This window comes from Harpia harpyja, unplaced genomic scaffold, assembly GCF_026419915.1.
Source record: "Harpia harpyja isolate bHarHar1 unplaced genomic scaffold, bHarHar1 primary haplotype scaffold_65, whole genome shotgun sequence".
Taxonomy (NCBI): domain Eukaryota; kingdom Metazoa; phylum Chordata; class Aves; order Accipitriformes; family Accipitridae; genus Harpia; species Harpia harpyja.
Window position 1 is genome coordinate 498,841 of NW_026293416.1, and position 7,164 is coordinate 506,004.

Genomic DNA, 7,164 nt, shown 5'->3' on the forward strand with positions numbered 1-7,164 from the left:
GTTTAGGAATACCTCTGTGGTGCCGCTTTTGGGAGTTTCTCCTTGGAAATCGAGGCAAGAGACGCCTTTCCCAAGGTGCAGAAGAAACCGCGTAGACTTGTGCGTACTTTCTAGGTCATGCAAGTAAAGCCAGATGCCAGCCAGAGACCGGGAGCGTGTTTGCATTTCTCCCCGATAAGTCAAATGCCCTATTTTTCATGGGTTTCTCATAGGAATAGGAATCGTGAGCGGGCACAGAAGGGTTTCTGTGCTGGGATACAGGTCATTTTTTTGTCATCGCAGCTTGCACGGTGCCGTTTTGAGCGTTGACAGCGCACCGATGTTTAGCTACTGCTGAGCGGTGCTTATGCAGAACCAAGGGCTTCTCCGTTTCTCGCTCTGCTGCCCCAGCGAGCTGGCTGGGAGGGGACACAGCAGAGACCGCTGCCCCGAGCTGACCGACGAGGTACCACGGTCCGTTCCACGTAGTGTCACGCTCAGCAAGAAATTCGGGACTGGGGGAGTCTTCCCAAGGCAGCCGTCTCACCGAGATGGCTGGGTGTCTGCCTGCTGGTGAGAGGTGGTCGGTGGTTGCTGTCACGTCCGTTGGTTTCCTTTCTTATTCCCTGCGCTTGTTAAACTGTCTTTATCTCGACTCCCTTAGGTGACAGCCTAAGGAAAATGGAGCCTCCTGGGTCTCAGAGTAATTCCAGAGCTAAAGCGGCGACAGACATCGGCTCTGGATCAGATAATACGTGCCGACGCTCATCGCTGACCCAAGAAGACATGCTCCTCCTGTCCTACCCGAGGGTTTCAAATCCAACACGCTTTCTTCCTAAAGCAGGACGCTGCCTTATTTACTTGTAACGCCGTTCCTACGCTCCTTGAGATGCGGCTAGAGGTGGGTTACGCAGACCATCAAGCCACCGTTTGGGAGCACCAGAGCCTTTTGGGTACTGTTTGTCACCACGGTTTGCGTGAGAAGGGAACTAAAACACAATAGACGGCGAGAAATTTAACCTGCCGTGGAGATAGCTACGGTGAGCAAGTCCGATTTTGTGCTTTACAAAGCATCATTTTTAAAATTCAACCCTGAGTTTTGCAAGTGTAAACCCTTATTTTTATAATGCAAGCCTCAATGTTAGGGCAAAAAGCATCAATTTAAAAGACCAAAGCCTACTTTGGGGGGTGCAAACAGTCATTTTTAAGGTCCAGACCCACATATATGGAGTACAAAAACTAATTTATTAGCTCCAAGGTCCGTTTTTAAGGTTCAGAGACTCATTTTAAGGGCCCAGAGCATCATTTTTAAGCCCCAAAGTCTGATCTGGAAGGACCAAAGCCTCATTTGTAGAGTCTAAATCCGAATTTATACAGTCCAAAGCCTCATTTTTACTTTCCAAACTCTTAGCTTTGCCTTCCAAAGCCTCATTTTAGTTTCCAAAACCTTCATTTTTAGGGTGCAAAGGCTCAGTGTTAGTTTGCATAGTCTCATTTTCAGGGTCCAAAGCCTCTTTTTTAGGATCCAGACAGGCATTTTTAGGGTCCAAGCTGCATCTGGAGTGTCCAAACCCTCATTTGGAGGGTCCAAAGCCCACTTCTAGGGCTCAAAGCCTCATGCTTAGGTCCCAAAGCCTCATTTTTAGGGTCCAAAGCTTTGATTCTAGGGTTGAAGGACTTCAGTTGTAGGCTCCCAACCCTCTTTTTAAGGTACAAACCCCTCACTTAGGGCTCAAAGCCTCATTTCCTTAATGCCCGAGGCATATAATGAGCATCCAAAGACCCATTTGTAGGGTCCAAAGCCCCAGTTTAGGGCCAAAATCCTTGTTTTTAGGCTTTAAAAACGGCCCTTTGGAAATGGTGACTCATATGGGCCCTGGCAATATGAAAGAGGGGTCTCAGCATCCCCGGGCCCCCGCTGCCTGCGGCTGTCTGAACCTCTCCCAGCTCTTTTTGGGAGACGGAGATCGCCGCGGGAAGGGGTTACTGGGAGGAGGTACTGGTCCGGCCGACTTGGGAGGGTCCGTACCAGTTCCTTGTGCTCTTTCTAGTTAGCGCCCAACAAGAAGAGGGTGGAAGACGACCTCCGGCAGAGCCTGCCGTACCTGCGGGACACTCGAGCCACCTTGCCAGCGGTGGCCATCAGGTTCATCGGTGGGCCACAGTCCTTGGCCGCAAGGTCTTGCCGCACGGCACCCGAGGAACCGGAGCTGCGGGATATCTGCGACGGCGAGGAGGGGCTGGTGGGGCAGGGGACGGGGACTGGGCAGGGTGCCATGGTCTGCAGGGGACTCCTGGGGGTCTCTGCAGGCAGTGGGGGGGTCACGGCTGCTCCGCTGCCTTCTCTTGCGGCCCTCCCGCCCTTGGCGAAAGACCCTGAACTCTCCGTCAGGACTCCAGCAGCGGAGGAGATCTTTGTCCCGATAAGAGAGATGCCAACGTCGGGATGGAGCCTGTAGTCGCTGTGCTGCTGGCCCCTGGTAAGCCCTGAAGAAGTGAAATCCTCCTCTGGAAAACAGCTGTATTTTAATAAATTTAGGGTTTTTTAATAAAGCTGGAACAACAAGCCCAGTCCCATGCTGTCCTTCCCATGGAGAACACCCAGAGCGTGCTGAGCAGACAGCGTCATGCCTGGCTTGTGCTGCTGCCTGCAGGACAGCACAGCGGGACCCAGGGTGTCCTTGCGGAAAAGTCCCAGCTGCTCCGCTGGACCACAGAACCCAGAGAGGAGGAGGAGGAGAGAAGCTTTAGCCCAGCCTGCCTCTCCTGAGACATCTCAGGGCACCCGTGCTCTGCCGAGCTGGCAAATTGTCATTTGTCCTGGCATCTAAACCCTCTCGTTTACAGGGGAGGTGTGCTGGTTTGGGCTGGGATAGAGTTAATTTTCTTCACGGTAGCTGGCATGGGGCAATGTTTCAAGCGGGAACAAGGGGTTATACCAGATGTCCCGAGTGGGGACAGCCCAAAACTACGTAAGCCAAGCGGGGCAGGAACAAAACTGCCACCAGCCACCTCGAGCGGGAATCTGGCAAAGCTGTGGCTGATGGAAAGCTGACAAACCCTGGAGGCAGGAAAAAAGGCGGGTCGCAAGCGGTGTTCCCCAGGGCTCAGGATTGGGGCCGGTTCCAATAGCTTTATCGATGATTTGGACGAGGGGATCGAGTGCTCCCTCAGCAAGTTTGTGGATGACACCAAGTTGGGAGGATGGGTTGATCTGCTGGAGGGTGGGAAGGCTCTACAGAGGGATCTGGACAGGCTGGATCGATGGGCTGAGGCCAATCGTATGAAGTTCTACAAGGCCAAGTGCCGGGCCCTGCACTTCGGTCACGGCAACCCCTTGGAATGCTACAGCTTTGGGGAAGAGTGGCCGGAAAGCTGCCCAGCAGAAGAAGACCTGGGGGTGCTGGTTGACAGCCGGCTGAATATGAGCCAGCAGTGTGCCCAGGTGGCCACGAAGGCCAACGGCATCCTGGCCTGTATCAGAAATAGTGTGGCCAGCAGGAGCGGGGAGGTGGTTGTCCCCCTGTACTGGGCACTGGTGAGGTGACACCTTGAGTCCTGGCTTCAGTTTTGGGCCCCTCACTACGGGAAAGACGTTGAGGTGCTGGAGCGTGTCCAGAGAAGGGCAACCGAGGTGGTGAGGGGTCTGGAGAACAAGGAGAAGGGTCTAGAGAACTTCCGAGGAGCGGCTGAGGGAACCGGGGTGGTTTAGTCTGGAGAAGAGGAGGCTGAGGGGAGACCTCATCGCTCTCTACAACGACCTGAAAGGAGGGTGTAGCGAGGTGGGTGCTGGTCTCTACTCTCAAGTAACTAGGGATAGGAGGAGAGGAAACGGCCTCAAGTTGCGGCAGGGGAGGTTTAGTTTGGATATTAGAAAAAATTTCTTTACTGAAAGGGTTGTCAGGCATTGGACCAGGCTGCCCAGGGAAGTGGTGGAGTCACCATCCCTGGAGGTGTTCAAAAAGTGTGTAGACAAAGCACGACACAGCTGGTTGTACTGGGTCCTCCCGTAGAGAACTCAACTTTTTTACATGTGCTTCCGTGCAACAATATTGTCTCATCTCTTTTCAAATGTCGTCGCCCTGCAGTCGTTGCTGAGGGAATGGCTCCGCCACAAAGGATCCTCTTTCCCCCGGAGAAGATTTACATGGACTGGCAGCAACGATGCAGAGCTGGAGCGGGACTCCACAACTCGGGCAACATGTGTTTCCTCAACTCCGTCCTGCAGTGCCTGACATACACCCCACCTCTGGCCAACTACCTGCTCTCTCGTGAGCACAGCCAGTCGTGTGAGTACTTTTAGGAACAGCTCCTTGTAAATCTGTCGGGCACTTCCCAAGGATTCCAAGAATCTGGAATTTAAGAGAAAAGCAGCCCTTCTTTGCCAATTCCCCGAGTTGGTCGTCTTTGAACACTCAAGCCTAGAAGGCACTTGTCGTATCTAGCTGTGGCCGTCTTCACAAGGGCACCCCTTTCTAGCCCCAGGTCTCGGTCCCTATTCCTGCAGGTTAAACCCTCTTTGCTTATTGCACAGAAATATTCTGTCAGTTTAACATCCCTCTGAAGAAAGTTTTCTCTGCGCTAAAATGTCCTGGGCTCGTTGGGATGCTGTCGCCTTGGGAGGAGCGGAGACCGTTCTTTGAACTTCAAAATCCCCACTGGGTTTCCCATTGCTGTGGATGTTTTGCTCACCTAAGGCTCTTGCTTCCCTCCCTTCCTCTTCAGGCCGCCAGCCAGGCTTCTGCATGATGTGCAGAATGGAAAAGCACGTTAACAGCGTCCTGCGCTTCTCAGGCGGTGCCATCTATCCTTCGGCTGTCGTCAGCATTCTCACACGTGAGTCATTTCGGGTGCTTTGACAAGTTTTCTTCTGTTCTTGTAGGAGAAAGCTACTAACTTCTTCTTTTTTAGTAATAGGAAAACATTTCCAGCTTGGCAGGCAGGAAGATGCCCATGAGTTCTTACGTTATGCTATTGGTGCCATGCAGAGAGCTTGTCTGGGTGGAATCAGCAAGTAAGCACAAGCAAATTCCCTTTGCAATGTTCCCGAGCCCTTTGGACTCCTTGGTGCAGTGCCATCAAGGAAAAACTACGCCCAGGGCTTTCACACAAAGCAAAACTCCGGGAGGAGATAACTCTCTGCCTTACCATTTATTTCCAGCTTGGACATCCCTTCCGAATCGACTACCATCGTCCACCAAATATTTGGGGGCTTTCTGAGATCCAGAGGTACTTTTCCACAACCATTGCTCTCCTTGGAATTGTCTGTGTCCTTCTGTCGGCCTGTGATGAACAGCCGATGGTGTGACTGGCGTAGTAGGTATGAAGGACGTAAAGCGGCACAGTCAGTCGACTTCCCCATCGCTGAGCATTTTGAATTTCCTTCCAGTCACGTGCTCGAGCTGCAAAGTGGTTTCTAATTCCTACGAGGCCTTTCTGGATATTCCTCTGGATATCAAAGTAAGAGAGTTTGTAATTGTGCTTCAAGATGTCGCAAGGCCCCTGTAGCTTTCCAGAATCAACACAGTTGCTTTAAAAACGCATACCGTGAACACAAGAGAGCCTGGTGGTGGGTGGCAAGTGGAGTGGAAGGATCCCTCTGCGTCCTTCTTCTTTTTGCCCTCCCTCAACACCCGTCTGACGGGTGGTATTATTTTCATTATTGATGACCCTGCGCACCATCGGTAGCTGAACTGAGCAGTGGCACAGAGACGTAGCTCTTGATAGCCCCGGGAATTGAGGGAATTGAGGGAAATGTTCGGCATCGTACCCTCTTTCTGCCTCCTTGTGGGCGCTGCTTGAGGGTTCACCTGGGTCTTCTTGTCAACTCCTGATAAGTGTTTGGGCGAGGGCGTTTCCCGGAGATCAGTTCTCTCCTTTCTCACTCCTCCAGGCAGCCTCAACTGTCACTGCAGCGCTGACGGACTTCGTGAAACCCGAGCAGCTAGATGGTGAAAACTGCTTTAAATGCAGCCAGTAAGATGATTATTAACACCATATCAATACTACATCCTGCGTGAAGGTGCTGCACATACTCTAGCATAAGCCATCTTTTCACATAACATAATATATTAACATAATAATTCACATAGGTTAGATGCACGATAATGAGGCACCGATATTTTAATATGGCTCTGTGCATCTGAACAGCCTTAAAACAGCGTAGGGGGGTGTGAGACATGAAAGGATGTCTGGCCTTCTTGGGGCAAGATAGGGCGTATACAAAGGTTGCATTTCAGCACTTGGCTCTGTGCTTGGTTTCAAGGTGTAACAAGACAGTTGCCGCCTCCAAGAGGTTTACAATCCATCGCGCACCCAAGGTTCTCACCGTGTGTCTGAAACGGTTTGAAGATTTCAGCGGCGGGAAGATCAACAAGGTGCGTATGCAACTGGAGCGCAACGTTCCCTTCCTGGAGCGGGATATTTCCCAAAGCAGTACGCTCTTTCACAAGCCGTTCACGTTGAGTTTTTCGCGTTCCCTTCCGGGGAGAGGAGAGTTGTCGCGGGAAGACAAGCACGTACGCTGCTCCGGGAGAGCTGCTTTGGCCGAGAACAGTGTCCTGCCACCCAAACCATTACCTGCTGCTTTGGGGAAAAACCAAGTGTTCATGAGCCCCAAAGATGTATTTATACACCTCTGGTCTTGGAGGGCTATTTCGTGTAGTATTTCAGGATCATTTCCGAGCACTCTCGGTCTCTCCGTAGGTTGTGAAGTACTCCAACTGCTTGGATCTTCGCCCGTACATGTCTCAGACAGACGGAGAACCGCTCTTCTACTCTTTATACGCTGTCCTGGTGCATAGCGGTAACAGGTGTCATTCGGGGCACTATTTCTGCTACACAAAGGTAAAGAGCAACTTCCTTCCACGCACGAGAAAAAGGCGTGCTGAGGAAGACAGACTTTCACGGCAGTGATACCGGCAGCCAAGGATTTGGGGGAGAAGGTCTCCTTAGAGGCTGGGTTGGGTTTGTTTTGGCGTGCTCTTGGTTCTGTAGTTTTCTGCCTGCGTTTTTGTGGAGAAACCGTGCAGTTCATCTCCAGATATCATTGCCTTTTTTTTTACAGGCCAGCAACGGGCTGTGGTACGAGATGGACGATTCATCTGTGGATCTTTGTGACAGCAACATGGTTCTCCAGCAGCAAGCCTATTTGCTGTTCTATGTCAGGTAATAACAGAAGAGTAC

General features: G+C 51.7%; 1 non-coding gene across 1 annotated transcript; it reads right to left on the bottom strand.

Annotated features, from left to right (window-relative positions):
* Positions 1-671: 671 nt before the first annotated feature.
* On the bottom strand, positions 672-756 carry LOC128138617 (small nucleolar RNA SNORD45). Its single transcript, XR_008234089.1, has one exon. It is a non-coding gene; the product is annotated as a small nucleolar RNA SNORD45 (small nucleolar RNA).
* Positions 757-7,164: the final 6,408 nt, after the last annotated feature.